This window comes from Rutidosis leptorrhynchoides, chromosome 6 (genome assembly GCF_046630445.1).
Source record: "Rutidosis leptorrhynchoides isolate AG116_Rl617_1_P2 chromosome 6, CSIRO_AGI_Rlap_v1, whole genome shotgun sequence".
In the NCBI taxonomy this organism is placed as follows: Eukaryota; Viridiplantae; Streptophyta; class Magnoliopsida; order Asterales; family Asteraceae; genus Rutidosis; species Rutidosis leptorrhynchoides.
In genome coordinates, this window is record NC_092338.1 from 225612079 (window position 1) to 225630574 (window position 18496).

The window sequence follows — 18496 nt, forward strand, 5'->3', positions numbered from 1 at the left end:
ACTACTTATATGGGGTCAAAAGTATTATATATACCGACCACAAAAGTCTTCAACACATATTTAATCAGAAACAACTGAATATGAGGCAGCGTAGGTGGATTGAATTGTTGAATGATTACGACTTTGAGATTCGTTACCACCCGGGGAAGGCAAATGTGGTAGCCGATGCCTTGAGCAGGAAGGACAGAGAACCCATTCGAGTAAAATCTATGAATATAATGATTCATAATAACCTTACTACTCAAATAAAAGAGGCGCAACAAGGAGTTTTAAAAGAGGGAAATTTAAAGGATGAAATACCCAAATGATTGGAGAAGCATCTTAATATTCGGGAAGATGGAACCCGGTATAGGGCTGAAAGGATTTGGGTACCAAAATTTGGAGATATGAGAGAAATGGTACTTAGAGAAGCTCATAAAACCAGATACTCAATACATCCTGGAACGGGGAAGATGTACAAGGATCTCAGGAAATATTTTTGGTGGCCGGGTATGAAAGCCGATGTTGCTAAATACGTAGGAGAATGTTTGACGTGTTCTAAGGTCAAAGCTGAGCATCAGAAACCATCAGGTCTACTTCAACAACCCGAAATCCCAGAATGGAAATGGGAAAACATTACCATGGATTTCGTCACTAAATTGCCTAGGACTGCAAGTGGTTTTGATACTATTTGGGTAATAGTTGATCGTCTCACCAAATCAGCACACTTCCTGCCAATAAGAGAAGATGACAAGATGGAGAAGTTAGCACGACTGTATTTGAAGGAAGTCGTATCCAGACATGGAATACCAATCTCTATTATCTCTGATAGGGATGGCAGATTTATTTCAAGATTCTGGCAGACATTACAGCAAGCATTAGGAACTCGTCTAGACATGAGTACTACCTATCATCCACAAACTGATGGGCAGAGCGAAAGGACGATACAAACGCTTGAAGACATGCTACGAACATGTGTTATTGATTTCGGAAACAGTTGGGATCGACATCTACCGTTAGCAGAATTTTCCTACAACAACAGCTATCATTCAAGCATTGAGATGGTGCCGTTTGAAGCACTTTATGGTAGAAAGTGCAGGTCTCCGATTTGTTGGAGTGAAGTGGGGGATAGACAGATTACGGGTCCGGAGATTATACAAGAAACTACCGAGAAGATCATCCAAATTCAACAACGGTTGAAAACTGCCCAAAGTCGACAAAAGAGCTACGCTGACATTAAAAGAAAAGATATAGAATTTGAAATTGGAGAGATGGTCATGCTTAAAGTTGCACCTTGGAAAGGCGTTGTTCGATTTGGTAAACGAAGGAAATTAAATCCAAGGTATATTGGACCATTCAAGATTATTGATCGTGTCGGACCAGTAGCTTACCGACTTGAGTTACCTCAACAACTCGCGGCTGTACATAACACTTTCCACGTCTCGAATTTGAAGAAATGTTTTGCTAAAGAAGATCTCACTATTCCGTTAGATGAAATCCAAATCAACGAAAAACTTCAATTCATCGAAGAACCCGTCGAAATAATGGATCGTGAGGTTAAAAGACTTAAGCAAAACAAGATACCAATTGTTAAGGTTCGATGGAATGCTCGTAGAGGACCCGAGTTCACCTGGGAGCATTAAATCAGATGAAGAAGAAATACCCGCATCTATTTCCAGAAGATTCGTCAACACCTTCAACAGCTTAAAATTTCGGGACGAAATTTATTTAACGGGTAGGTTCTGTAGTGACCCGAACTTTTCCATGTTTATATATATTAATTGAGATTGATATTTACATGATTAAATGTTTCCAACATGTTAAGCAATCAAACTTGTTAAGACTTGATTAATTGAAATATGTTTCATATAGACAATTGACCACCCAAGTTGACTGGTGATTCACGAACGTTAAAACTTGTAAAAACTATACGATGACATATATATGGTTATATATATAGTTAACATGTTTTTATTATAAGTATGTATCTCATTAGGTATTTTAACAATGAGTTATATACATAAAAATGAGACTATTAATTTAAGAAACTCGAAAATGATATATATAACGATTATCGTTATAACAACGTCTTACTAGGTACATATGCATCATATTAAGATATTGATACACTTGGTTAATTATGTTAAATGATAAGTAAATATATTATTAAGTGTATTAACAATGAAATACATATGTAAAAATAAGACTACTAACTTAATGATTTCGAAACGAGACATATATGTAACGATTATCGTTGTAAACAAAATTTAACTGTATATACATCATACTGAGATATATTATATATCATAATATCATGATAATATAAAAATTTAACATCTCATTTGTTATAATAAACAATGGGTTAACAACATTCAACAAGATCATTAACCTAAAGGTTTCAAAACAACATTTACATGTAACGACTAACGATGACTTAACGACTCAGTTAAAATGTATATACATGTAGTGTTTTAATATGTATTCATACACTTTTGAAAGACTTCAAGACACTTATCAAAATACTTCTACTTAACAAAAATGTTTACAATTACATCCTCGTTCAGTTTCATCAACAATTCTACTCATATGCACCCGTATTCGTACTCGTACAATACACAGCTTTTAGATGTATGTACTATTGGTATATACACTCCAAGTATCAGCTCTTAGCAGCCCATGTGAGTCACCTAACACATGTGGGAACCATCATTTGGCAACTAGCATGAAATATCTCATAAAATTACAAAAATATGAGTAATCATTCATGACTTAATTACATGAAAACAAAATTACATATCCTTTATATCTAATCCATACACCAACGACCAAAAACACCTACAAACACTTTCATTCTTCAGTTTTCTTCATCTAATTGATCTCTCTCAAGTTCTATCTTCAAGTTCTAAGTGTTCTTCATATATTTTACAAGTTCTAGTTATATAAAATCAAGAATACTTTCAAGTTTGCTAGCTCACTTCCAACCTTGTAAGGTGATCATCCAACCTCAAGAAATCTTTGTTTCTTACAGTAGGTTATCATTCTAATACAAGGTAATAATCATATTCAAACTTTGGTTCAATTTCTATAACTATAACAATCTTATTTCAAGTGATGATCTTACTTGAACTTGTTTTCGTGTCATGATTCTGCTTCAAGAACTTCGAGCCATCCAAGGATCCGTTGAAGCTAGATCCATTTTTCTCTTTTCCAGTAGGTTTATCCAAGGAACTTAAGGTAGTAATGATGTTCATAACATCATTCGATTCATACATATAAAGCTATCTTATTCGAAGGTTTAAACTCGTAATCACTAGAACATAGTTTAGTTAATTCTAAACTTGTTCGCAAACAAAAGTTAATCCTTCTAAATTGACTTTTAAAATTAACTACACACATGTTCTATATCTATATGATATGCTAACTTAATGATTTAAAACCTGGAAACACGAAAAACACCGTAAAACCGGATTTACGCCGTCGTAGTAACACCGCGGGCTGTTTTGGGTTAGTTAATTAAAAACTATGATAATCTTTGATTTTAAAGTTGTTATTCTGAGAAAATGATTTTTATTATGAACATGAAACTATATCCAAAAATTATGATTAAACTCAAAGTGGAAGTATGTTTTCTAAAATGGTCATCTAGACGTCGTTCTTTCGACTGAAATGACTACCTTTACAAAAACGACTTGTAACTTATTTTTCTGACTATAAACCTATACTTTTCTGTTTAGATTCATAAAATAGAGTTCAATATGAAACCATAGCAATTTGATTCACTCAAAACGGATTTAAAATGATGAAGTTATGGGTAAAACAAGATTGGATAATTTTTCTCATTTTAGCTACGTAAAAATTGGTAACAAATCTATTCCAACCATAACTTAATCAACTTGTATTGTATATTATGTAATCTTGAGATACCATAGACACGTATACAATGTTTCGACCTATCATGTCGACACATCTATATATATTTCGGAACAACCATAGACACTCTATATGTGAATGTTGGAGTTAGCTATACAGGGTTGAGGTTGATTCCAAAATATATATAGTTTGAGTTGTGATCAATACTGAGATACGTATACACTGGGTCGTGGATTGATTCAAGATAATATTTATCGATTTATTTCTGTACATCTAACTGTGGACAACTAGTTGTAGGTTACTAACGAGGACAGCTGACTTAATAAACTTAAAACATCAAAATATATTAAAAGTGTTGTAAATATATTTTGAACATACTTTGATATATATGTATATATTGTTATAGGTTCGTGAATCAACCAGTGGCTAAGTCTTACTTCCCGACGAAGTAAAAATCTGTGAAAGTGAGTTATAGTCCCACTTTTAAAATCTAATATTTTTGGGATGAGAATACATGCAGGTTTTATAAATGATTTACAAAATAGACACAAGTACGTGAAACTACATTCTATGGTTGAATTATCGAAATCGAATATGCCCCTTTTTATTAAGACTGGTAATTTAAGAATTAGGGAACAGACACCTTAATTGACGCGAATCCTAAAGATAGATCTATTGGGCCTAACAAACCCCATCCAAAGTACCGGATGCTTTAGTACTTCGAAATTTATATCATATCCGAAGGGTGTCCCGGAATGATGGGGATATTCTTATATATATGCATCTTGTTAATGTCGATTACCAGGTGTTCACCATATGAATGATTTTTATCTCTATGTATGGGATGTGTATTGAAATATGAAATCTTGTGGTCTATTATTATGATTTGATATATATAGGTTAAATCTATAACTCACCAACATTTTTTGTTGACGTTTTAAGCATGTTTATTCTCAGGTGATTATTAAGAGCTTCCGCTGTCGCATACTTAAATAAGGACGAGATTTGGAGTCCATGCTTGTATGATATTGTGTAAAAACTGCATTCAAGAAACTTATTTTGTTGTAACATATTTGTATTGTAAACCATTATGTAATGGTCGTGTGTAAACAGGATATTTTAGATTATCATTATTTGATAATCTACGTAAAGCTTTTTAAAACCTTTATCTATGAAATAAAGGTTATGATTTGTTTTAAAAATGAATGCAGTCTTTAAAAAATGTCTCATATAGAGGTCAAAACCTCGCAACGAAATCAATTAATATGGAACGTTTTTAATCAATAAGAACGGGACATTTCACATCGTATAGTTTTTACAAGTTTTAACGTTCGTGAATCACCGGTCAACTTGGGTGGTCATTTGTCTATATGAAACCTATTCCAATTAATCAAGTCTTAATAAGTTTGATTGCTTAACATGTTGGAAACACTTAATCATGTAAATATCAATTTCATTTAATATATATAAACATGGAAAAGTTCGGGTCACTACAGTACCTACCCGTTAAATAAATTTCGTCCCGAAATTTTAAGCTGTTGAAAATGTTGACGAATCTTCTAGAAATCGATGCGGGTATTTCTTTTTCATCTGATCTTCACACTCCCAGGTGAAATCGGGTCCTCTACGAGCATTCCATCGAACCTTAACAATTGGTATCTTGTTTTGTTTAAGTCTCTTAACCTCACGGTCCATTATTTCGACGGGTTCTTCAATGAATTGAAGTTTTTCATTGATTTGGATTTCGTCCAACGGAATAGTGAGATCTTCTTTAGTAAAACATTTCTTCAAATTTGAGACGTGGTAAGTGTTATGTACAGCTGCGAGTTGTTGAGGTAGCTCCAGTTGGTAAGCTACTGGTCCGACACGATCTATAATCTTGAATGGTCCAATGTACCTTGGATTTAGTTTCCCCCATTTACCAAATTGAACAACGCCTTTCCAAGGTGAAACCTTAAGCATGACCATTTCTCCAATTTCAAACTCTATATCTTTTCTTTTACTGTCCGCGTAGCTCTTTTGTCGACTCTGGGCGGTTTTCAATCTTTGTTGAATTTGGATGATTTTCTCGGTAGTTTCTTGTATTATCTCCGGACCCGTAATCTGTCTATCCCCCACTTCATTCCAACAAATCGGAGACCTGCACTTTCTACCATAAAGTGACTCAAACGGCGCCATCTCAATACTAGAATGATAACTGTTGTTGTAGAAAAATTCTGCTAACGGTAGGTGTCGATCCCAACTGTTTCCGAAATCAATAACACATGCTCGTAGCATGTCTTCAAGCGTTTGTATCGTCCTTTCGCTCTGCCCATCAGTTTGTGGATGATAGGCAGTACTCATGTCTAGACGTGTTCCTAATGCTTGCTGTAATGTCTGCCAGAATCTTGAAATAAATCTGCCATCCCTATCAGAGATAATAGAGATTGGTATTCCATGTCTGGAGACAACTTCCTTCAAATACAGTCGTGCTAACTTATCCATCTTGTCATCTTCTCTTATTGGCAGGAAGTGTGCTGATTTGGTGAGACGCTCAACTATTACCCAAATAGTATCAAAACCACTTGCAGTCCTTGGCAATTTAGTGATGAAATCCATGGTAATGTTTTCCCATTTCCATTCCGGGATTTCGGGTTGTTGAAGTAGACCTGATGGTTTCTGATGCTCAGCTTTGACCTTAGAACACTTCAAACATTCTCCTACGTATTTAGCAACATCGACTTTCATACCCGGCCACCAAAAATGTTTCTTGAGATCCTTGTACATCTTCCCCGTTCCAGGATGTATTGAGTATCTGGTTTTATTAGCTTCTCTAAGTACCATTTCTCTCATATCTCCAAATTTTGGTACCCAAATCCTTTCAGCCCTATAACGGGTTCCGTCTTCCCGAATATTAAGATGCTTCTCCAATCCTTTGGGTATTTCATCCTTTAAATTTCCCTCTTTTAAAACTCCTTGTTGCGCCTCCTTTATTTGAGTAGTAAGGTTATTGTGAATCATTATATTCATAGATTTTACTCGAATGGGTTCTCTGTCCTTCCTGCTCAAGGCATCGGCTACCACATTTGCCTTCCCCGGGTGGTAACGAATCTCAAAGTCGTAATCATTCAACAATTAAATCCACCTACGCTGCCTCATATTCAGTTGTTTCTGATTAAATATGTGTTGAAGACTTTTGTGGTCGGTATATATAATACTTTTGACCCCATATAAGTAGTTCCTCCAAGTCTTTAATGCAAAAACAACCGCGCCTAATTCTAAATCATGCGTCGTATAATTTTGTTCGTGAATCTTCAATTGTCTAGACGCATAAGCAATCACCTTCGTTCGTTGCATTAATACACAACCGAGACCTTGCTTTGATGCGTCACAATAAATCACAAAATCATCATTCCCTTCAGGCAATGACAATATAGGTGCCGTAGTTAGCTTTTTCTTTAATAACTGAAACGCTTTCTCTTGTTCATCCTTCCATTCAAATTTCTTCCCTTTATGCGTTAATGCAGTCAAGGGTTTTTCTATTCTGGAAAAGTCTCGGATGAACTTTATGTAGTAACCAGCTAGTCCTAAAAACTGGCGTATGTGTTTCGGAGTTTTTGGGGTTTCCCACTTTTCAACAGTTTCTATCTTTGCCGGATCCACCTTAATACCTTCTTTGTTCACTATGTGACCGAGGAATTGAACTTCTTCCAACCAAAATGCACACTTTGAAAATTTAGCGTACAATTCTTCCTTCCTCAATACTTCTAACACCTTTCTCAAATGTTCATCGTGTTCTTGGTCATTCTTTGAGTAAATAAGTATGTCATCAATGAAAACAATGACAAACTTGTCAAGGTATGGTCCACACACTCGGTTCATAAGGTCCATGAACACAGCTGGTGCATTAGTTAAACCAAACGACATGACCATAAACTCGTAATGACCGTAACGTGTTCTGAAAGCAGTCTTTGGAATATCATCTTCTTTCACCCGCATTTGATGATACCCGGAATGTAAGTCAATCTTTGAATAAACAGAAGAGCCTTGTAGTTGATCAAATAAGTCGTCGATTCTCGGTAGTGGGTAGCGGTTCTTGATGGTAAGTTTGTTCAACTCTCGGTAGTCGATACACAACCTGAATGTACCATCTTTCTTCTTGACAAATAAAACAGGAGCTCTCCACAGTGATGTGCTTGGTCGAATGAAACCACGCTCTAAAAGTTCTTATAATTAGCTTAACAGTTCTTTCATCTCGCTGGGTGCGAGTCTGTAAGGAGCAAGAGCTATTGGTGCAGCTCCTGGTACAAGATCTATTTGAAATTCAACGGATCGATGTGGGGGTAATCCCAGTAATTCTTTCGAAAATACAACGGGAAATTCTTTTGCGACGGGAACATCATTGGTGCTCTTTTCTTCAGTTTGTACTTTCTCGATGTGTGCTAGAACAGTATAGTAACCTTTTCTTATTGGTTTTTGTGCCTTCAAATTACTAATAAGATGTAGCTTCGTGTTGCCCTTTTCTCCGTACACCATTAAGAGTTTTCCTTTTTCTCGTATAATGCGAATTGCATTTTTGTAACAAACGATCTCTACTTTCACTTCTTTCAACCAGTCCATACCGATTATCACATCAAAACTCCCTAACTCTACTCGTATCAAGTCAATCTTAAATGTTTCGCTAACCAGTTTAATTTCTCGATTCCGACATATATTATCTGCTGAAATTAATTTACCATTTGCTAATTCGAGTAAAAATTTACTATCCAAAGGCGTCAATGGACAACTTAATTTAGCACAAAAATCTCTACTCATATAGCTTATATCCGCACCAGAATCAAATAAAACATAAGCGGATTTATTGTCAATAAGAAACGTACCCGTAATAAGCTCCGGGTCTTCCTGTGCCTCTGCCGCATTAATATTGAAAACTCTTTCGCAGCCTTGTCCATTCGTGTTCTCCTGGTTCGGGCAATTTCTAATAATGTGGCCTGGTTTTCCACATTTATAACAAACTACATTGGCATAAATTGCTCCGACACTACTTGCTCTGCCATTACTCGTTTCGACACCATTTGTTCCTTTCGTTCTGTTAACCCCTGATCCGTAGACCTCAAACTTCACCGTGCTATGACCATTTCTTTTACACTTGTTGCAAAATTTGGTGCAGAACCCTGAGTGATACTTTTCACACCTTTGGCATAGCTGCTTCTAATTGTTGTTGTTGTTGTGGTTATTATTGTTGTTAAGATGATTGTTGTAGTTGCTGTTGTTGTTGTTGTTGTTGTTGTTGTTGTTGTTGTTGTTGTTGTTGTTGTTGTTGTTGTTGTTGTTGTTGTTGTTGTTGTTGTTGTTGTTGTTGTTGGGCCGTTTGTTGTTGTTGCGATTGATGTTGCGATTGTTAGGATAGTTGTTGCGATTATTGTTGTAATTGCTGCTGTTGTTGTATTGGTGATTCTTATCACCATTTTCCTCCCACTTTCTTTTGACTTGCTTCACATTGGCCTCTTCAGCAGTCTGTTCTTTAATTCTTTCTTCAATCTGGTTCACTAGTTTGTGAGCCATTCTACATGCCTGTTGTATGGAGGTGGGCTCGTGTGAACTTATATCTTCTTGGATTCTTTCCGGTAATCCTTTCACAAACGCGTCGATCTTCTCTTCCTCATCTTCGAACGCTCCCGGATACAATAGGCATAATTCTGTGAATCGTCTTTCGTACGTGGTAATATCAAATCCTTGGGTTCGTAACCCTCTAAGTTCTGTCTTGAGCTTATTGACCTCGGTTCTGGGATGGTACTTCTCGTTAATCAAGTGCTTGAATGCTGACCACGGTAGTGCGTAAGCATCATCTTATCCCACTTGCTCTAGATAGGTATTCCACCATGTTAACGCAGAACCTGTGAAGGTATGCGTAGCGTACTTCACTTTGTCCTCTTCAGTACACTTACTTATGGCAAACACCAATTCGACCTTCTCGGTCCACCGTTTCAATCCGATCGGTCCTTCGGTTCCATCAAATTCCAAAGGTTTGCAGGCAGTGAATTCTTTGTAGGTGCATCCTACACGATTTCCTGTACTGCTAGATCCAAGGTTATTGTTGGTATGTAGCTCGGCCTGTACTGCGGCTATGTTTGAAGCAAGAAAGGCACGAAATTCCTCTTCACTCATATTCAAGGTGTGTAGAGTAGTCGGTGTCATTTCCTTCAAAATAGTCAAATGAAACGAGTTAATCATATAGAATATCAAGAGTTGTCAATAGTATTTCGTAGCGTAATATGAACTTATTTATAAAAGCTCTTTCTTCATATTAGCGTTTTATACTCTTTAATTCGGGTAGTACCTACCCGTTAAGTTCATACTTAGTAGCTAACATACCATTTCAACTACTACAATTCTATATGAAAAACTAATCACAAAAAAATATATATCATATTCAAACCTTTATACAATAACTTGCAAACTTACAATACCGCTATTTTACATATAGCATGAAATATAGCACATAAAACTTTGATACAAAGTAGTTGCGAAGATAATTCTAGTTAATAAATAAGGCGTTCAGCAAAGGCAACAAAGACACGTAATTCATACGTCCAGAAACAAGTCATGCATTCTGGTTTTACTAATACCACTTCTCATCCTTGGTCTTGTGAAACGTAACTGTTGTGACCGATAGTATGACAACGTGTTGTAACATCGTCAAAAGGACGAAGGTTACGTAATGACCAACAGTCTCGTAATAACCTAAAAACCTCATTTCTTACCCCAATTACCGACTCCGTCACTTGTGGGAACGTTTTGTTTAATAGTTGTAGCCCGATGTTCTTTTTCTCACTTTGGTAAGAAGCGAACATTACTAACCCGTAAGCATAACATGCTTCTTTATGTTGCATGTTAGCCACTTTTTCTAAATCATGAAGTCCTATATTCGGATACATTGAGTCAAAATAATTTCTTAACCCGTTGCGTAAAATAGCATTTGGGTTCCCCGCAATATATGCGTCAAAGTAAACACATCGTAACTTATGGGTTTCCCAATGTGATATCCCCCATCTTTCAAACGAAAGCCTTGTATAAACCAAGGCATTCTTGGAACGTTTTTCGAATGTCTTACAAACTAATTTTGCCATAAATAGTTATGCCGAGAAATTCTGACCGACTCTAGACAAGATTTCATCAATCATGTCTCCGGGTAAGTCTTCTAAAATATTGGGTTATCTATCCATTTTGTGTTTTTATAATGTAAAATAGACAAGAGTTAGATTCATAAAAGATACTTATTAATACAAGCAATTTTTACATATATCGTAAAGCATAAGCACGCTATATTACCGCACAAATACAACTATCTTATTCCGACTCACTCGTTTCTTCTTTTTCGAACTTGGTTCTTTTTGCTAAGTTTTTAGGGATATATGATGTTCCCCTAATACGAGCCGTCGTTTTCCACATTGGTCTAGAAAAACCTGGTGGTTTAGAGGTTCCCGGGTTATTGTTACAACTTAAGAAATACGGGTGTTGATGATACATATAAAGTTCATCGGGGTTGGAATCAGATTTCTCTATTTTTATGCCCTTTCCCTTATTGTTCTCTTTTGCCTTTTTAAATTCAGTTGGGGTAATTTCTATAACACCATTGGAATCCTCGTCGGGATCCGATTCATCAGAGAATTGGTAATCCTCCCAATATTTTGCTTCCTTGGCGGAAACACCGTTGACCATAATTAACCTTGGTCGGTTGGTTGAGGATTTTCTTTTACTTAACCGTTTTATTATTTCCCCCACCGGTTGTATTTCTTCTTCCGGTTCCTCCTCCTCCGGTTCCGATTCTTCTTCCGGTTCCGATTCTTCTTCCGGTTCCTCTTCGGGAACTTGTGAATCATTCCACGAATCATTCCAAATTACATTTGACTCTTCATTATTATTAGGTGAGTCAATGAGACTTGTATTAGAGGTAGACATCTATCACATAATATCAAACACGTTAAGAGATTAATATATCACATAATATTCACATGTTAAAAATATATAGTTTCCAACAAAATTTGTTAAGCAATCATTTTTCAAGTAAACACGGTCGAAGTCCAGACTCACTAATGCATCCTAACAAACTCGATAAGACACACTAATGCAAAATTCTGGTTCTCTAAGACCAACACTCGGATACCAACTGAAATGTCCCGTTCTTATTGATTAAAAACGTTTCATATTAATTAATTTCGTTGCGAGGTTTTGACCTCTATATGAGACATTTTTTCAAAGACTGCATTCATTTTTAAAACAAACCATAACCTTTATTTCATAAATAAAGGTTTAAAAAGCTTTACGTAGATTATCAAATAATAATAATCTAAAATATCCTTTTTACACACGACCATTACATAATGGTTTACAATACAAATATGTTACATCGAAATCAGTTTCTTGAATGCAGTTTTTACACAATATCATACAAACATGTACTCCAAATCTTGTCCTTATTTTAGTATGAAACAGCGGAAGCTCTTAGTATTCACCTGAGAATAAACATGCTTTAAACGTCAACAAAAATGTTGGTGAGTTATAGGCTTAACCTATATATATCAAATCGTAACAATAGACCACAAGATTTCATATTTCAATACACATCCCATACATAGAGATAAAAATCATTCATATGGTGAACACCTGGTAACCGACATTAACAAGTTGCATATTTAAGAATATCCCCATCATTTCGAGATACCCTTCGGATATGATATAAATTTCAAAGTACTAAAGCATCCAGTACTTTGGATGGGGTTTGTTAGGCCCAATAGATCTATCTTTAGGATTCGCGTCAATTAGGGTGTCTGTTCCCTAATTCTTAGATTACCAGACTTAATAAAAAGGGGCATATTCGATTTCTATAATTCAACCATAGAATGTAGTTTCACGTACTTGTGTCTATTTTGTAAATCATTTATAAAACCTGCATGTATTCTCATCCCAGAAATATTAGATTTTAAAAGTGGGACTATAACTCACATTCACAGATTTTTACTTCGTCGGGAAGTAAGACTTGGCCACTGGTTGATTCACGAACCTATAACAATATATACATATATATCAAAGTATGTTCAAAATATATTTACAATACTTTTAATACATTTTGATGTTTTAAGTTTATTAAGTCAGCTGTCCTCGTTAGTAACCTACAACTAGTTGTCCTCAGTTAGATGTACAGAAATAAATTGATAAATATTATCTTGAATCAATCCACGACCCAGTGTATACGTATCTCAGTATTGATCACAACTCAAACTATATATATATATATTTTGGAATCAACCTCAACCCTGTATAGCTAACTCCAACATTCACATATAGAGTGTCTATGGTTGTTCCGCAATATATATATAGATGGGTCGACATGATAGGTCGAAACATTGTTTACGTTTCTATGGTATCTCAAGATTACATAATATACAATATAAGTTGATTAGGTTATGATTGGAATAGATTTATTACTAACTTTCACGTAGGTAAAATGAGTAGTTTTTATCAATCTTGTTTTACTCGCCATTTCTTCGTTTCTAATCCGTTTTGAGTGATTCTAGTGGCCACGGTTTTGTATTGAACTTAACTTTATGAATCTAAATAGAAAAAGTATAAGTTTATAGTTGGAAATACAAGTTACAAGTCGTTTTTGAAAGAGGTAGTCATTTCCGTCGAAAGAACGACATCTTGATGACCATTTTGAAAAACATACTTTCACTTTGAGTTTAACCATGATTTTTGGATATAGTTTCATGTTCATAAGAAAAATCATTTTTCAGAAGTATAGCTTTTAAATCAAAGTTTTTCTTAGCTTTTAATTATCCCAACCAAAACAGCCCCCGGTTTTACTACGACGGCGTATATCCAGTTTTATGGTGTTTATCGTATTTTCGGGTTTTAAATCATTAAGTTAGCATATAATATAGATATATAACATGTGTTTAGTTGATTTTAAAAGTCTAGTTAGAAGGATTAACTTTATTTGCGAACAAGTTTAGAATTAACTAAACTATGTTCTAGTGATTACAATTTTATAACGTTGAATAAGATAGCTTTTTATGTATGAATCGAATGATGTTATGAACATCATTACTACCTCAAGTTCCTTGGATAAACCTACTGGAAATGAGAAAAATGGATCTAGCTTCATAGGATCCTTGGATGACTTGAAAGTTCTTGAAGCAGAATCATGACACGAAAACAATTTCAAGTAAGATTTCCACTCGAAATAAGATTGTTATAGTTATAAAAATTGAATTAAAGTTTGAATATGATTATTACCTTGTATTAGAAAGATAACCTACTGTAAGTAACAAAGGTTTCTTGATCTTGGATGATTACTTGGAATGGATTTAGAAAACTTGGAAGTAAACTTGCAATCTTGGAAGTATTCTTGATTTTATGAAACTAGAACTTTTGGAATTTATGAAGAACACTTAGAACTTGAAGATAGAACTTGAGAGAGATCAATTAGATGAAGAAAATTGAAGAAGGAAAGTGTTTGTAGGTGTTTTTGGTCGTTGGTGTATGGATTAGATATAAAGGATATGTAATTTTGTTTTCATGTAAATAAGTCATGAATGATTACTCATATTTTTGTAATTTTATGAGATATTTCATGCTAGTTTCCAAATGATGGTTCCCACATGTGTTAGGTGACTCACATGGGCTGCTAAGAGCTGATCATTGGAGTGTATATACCAATAGTACATACATCTGAAAGCTGTGTATTGTACGAGTACGAATACGGTGCATACGAGTAGAATTGTTGATGAAACTGAACGAGGATGTAATTGCAAGCATTTTTGTTAAGTAGAAGTATTTTGATAAGTGTCTTGAAGTCTTTCAAAAGTGTATGAATACATATTAAAACACTACATGTATATACATTTTAACTGAGTCGTTAAGTCATCGTTAGTCGTAACATGTAAATGTTGTTTTGAAACCTTTAGGTTAACGATCTTGTTAAATGTTGTTAATTCAATGTTTATAATATCAAATGAGATTTTAAATTATTATATTATCATGATATTATGATGTACAAATATCTCTTAATATGATCTATATACATTAAATGTCGTTACAACGATAATCGTTACATATATGTCTCGTTTCAAAATCCTTAAGTTAGTAGTCTTATTTTTACATATGTAGTTCATTTTTAATACACTTAATGATATATTTACTTATCATTTAAAATAATTAACCAAGTGTATCAATATCTTAATATGATTCATATGTACCTAGTAAGACATTATAACGATAATCGTTATATATATCATTTTCGAGTTTCTTAATTTAATAGTCTCATTTTTATGTATATAACTCATTGTTAAAATACCTAATGAGATACATACTTATAAGAAAATCATGTTAACTATATATATATAACCATATATATGTCATCGTATAGTTTTTACAAGTTTTAACGTTCGTGAATCACCGGTCAACTTGGGTGGTCATTTGTCTATATGAAACCTATTCCAATTAATCAAGTCTTAATAAGTTTGATTGCTTAACATGTTGGAAACACTTAATCATGTAAATAACAATTTCATTTAATATATATAAACATGGAAAAGTTCGGGTCACTACAATAACCATGTCACCCTCCTCAAATTCTAAAGGTTTTCTCCTAACATCCGCATAGCTCTTTTGTCGACTCCGGGCTGTTTTTAATCATTGTTGAATTTGAATGATTTTATTGGTGGTTTCTTGGATAATTTTCGGACCTGAAATCTATTTATCCCCCACATCACTCCAACAAATTGGAGACCTGCACTTCCTACCATAAAGTTGAAAGGACCCGTTCATATACATTATAAACGATTCACAATCGTTGATTACATTGCGAGGTATTTGACCTCTATATGATACATTTTACAAACATTGCATTCGTTTTTAAAAGACAAACTTTCTTTACATCGAAAATTGACAGGCATGCATACCATTTCATAATATCCACTATCCAACTATAAATTGATTTAATAATAATCTTTAATGAACTCAATGACTCGAATGCAACGTTCTTCGAAATATGCTATGAAAGACTCCAAGTAATATCTTTAAAATGAGCAAATGCACAGCGGAAGATTTCTTTAACACCTGAGAATAAACATGCTTTAAAGTGTCAACCAAAAGGTTGGTGAGTTCATTAGTTTATCATAATCATTTATTTCCATCATTTTAATAGACCACAAGAATTTCATTTCCAGTTCTCATAAATTTACGTCCCATGCATAGAGACAAAAATAATCATTCATATGGTGAACACCTGGTAACCGACATTAACTAGATACATATAAGAATATCCCCTATCATTCCGGGATCCTCCTTCGGACATGATATAAATTTCGAAGTACTAAAGCATCCGGTACTTTGGATGGGGTTTGTTAGGCCCAATAGATCTATCTTTAGGATTCGCGTCAATTAGGGTGCCTGTTCCCTAATTCTTAGATTACCAGACTTTAATAAAAAGGGGCATATTCAATTTCGATCATTCAACCATACAATGTAGTTTCAATTACTTGTGTCTATTTCGTAAAACAGTTATAAAAACAGCGCATGTATTCTCAGTCCCAAAAATATATATTGCGAAAGCATTTAAAAAGGGATTAATGAAACTTACGCATATAAATATTGTAAAATAGTTATTAAAACATTGCATGTATTCTCAGCCCAAAAATATAAAGAGTAAAAGGGAGCAACTGAAACTCACCATACTGTATTTCGTAGTAAAAATACATATAACGTCATTGAACAAGTGCAAGGTTGGCCTCGGATTCACGAATCTAAATTAATTATATATAATTATGTGTTGGTCAATATTTGTCTAACAAATTAGATCAAGTCATAGTGTACCACAATCCTAATGCTCGAGACTAATATGCAAAAGTCAACAAAAGTAAATTTGACTCAAAATAATTTCCAAAAATCTATACATGATTAATATATAGTTTAAATATCGTCATTTTATATTTTTAAATATTTTTAAAAGATTTATTAGAGTAATAATATAATTTATTTATTAATAAATAAAATTTTATATTTAATTTATGTAATAAAATATACTTTTATATATATTAAGTAATAAAATTTATAGGGTTCATTTAATATCATAAAGATAATATGATAGGTATTATTAAAGTAAGTTATTACACGTAGTAAAATATGTTTGTATCACATATTTATTTGATAAAATAATATCTATAATGATAGTAAGTAAAAGTTGTATTATTTTGTAATAATAATTATTATTATAAAAATTTCAATATTTATAATTACTAAGATGACATTATGATAAAACGATAATTCTAATTATGATAACTTTAATATTTACGATAATTTTTAATATTATCTTTAAAATAATAATTCTATTTAAAATAATAATAATAATGATATTTTATAGTAACAATGACATTTCTATTAAAATGATAATTTTAGTTAAAATGATAGTTTTAATACTAACGATACTTTTAATAATAATAGTAATGATAAAAATAATAAGAACGATAATTTTATCTAAATCAATATCTTATAATATTTTAATTTCATCATGATACTCTTACTCATTATTTCATAATCGTTTCGTTTAATAGCTTTTAATCGTCTTTTATATCGTGTTCATAATAATGATAATAATAGTAATAAAAATAATTAGGTGTTTCAAATATTTGTTTTAATTACACTAATATTAATAATGATAGTTACTATAACATTATTAACGATAATACTAATAATTATCTTAATGATAATATAGTAATAATAATAATAACAATAACAATAACCATTTTTAAATAATGATATATATATATTAATAATGATAATAATAATAATAATAATACTAATAATAATAATAATAATAATAATAATAATAATAATAATAATAATAATAATAATAATAATAATAATAATAATAATTGGATAATAATAATAATACTAATTATAACTTTAACGATAATAACGATAATAATAATAAAAAAAATAACAATTTTTAATGATAAATCCATTTTATTGATAAAGATAATAATAATAATGATAATAATAAGATAAAACTAGAACGACGATAAAAACGACGATAATAATAATCATTTTTAATAAAAATATCGAAAATTCAATTGATTATAACTTCTAATCCGTTCATCGAAACCATTCGATATCTAAAGGAAAAGTTCTTAATTTTTCGCTAGCTTTCCAAGGACATGCATATCTTATACCTTATCTCAACCGCAAGTGTAACTAATTCAAGATTTAACCTAATCTGTCTAAGGGCAATATCAAAAGTACAAGCATGCATAATCCTAAATACTCGAGCACTAGTCAGGGATACACTATTAGTATGTAAAAGTTAAATTATGAGTACTCACGTATCAATATTGAGATTCAATATTGCAGGAAAGGTACGTAGACGCAACGGAAATGATAAACACTATATTGACCTCATGAGCATACCCATGAACCATACTCAATCACCTCCATAGCTATAACCCATAATTTCCTTAATCCTATCCTACTTGAAAAACAATTTCGAAATCACTCGGACAGCACTCCGTCGTAATATTTTATGTATACTAATAATATCTTGAAATAATACGGAGTAAATATATATATGTAAATCGATTGAAAGAGTTTAGAGAAAAATATTTTCAAG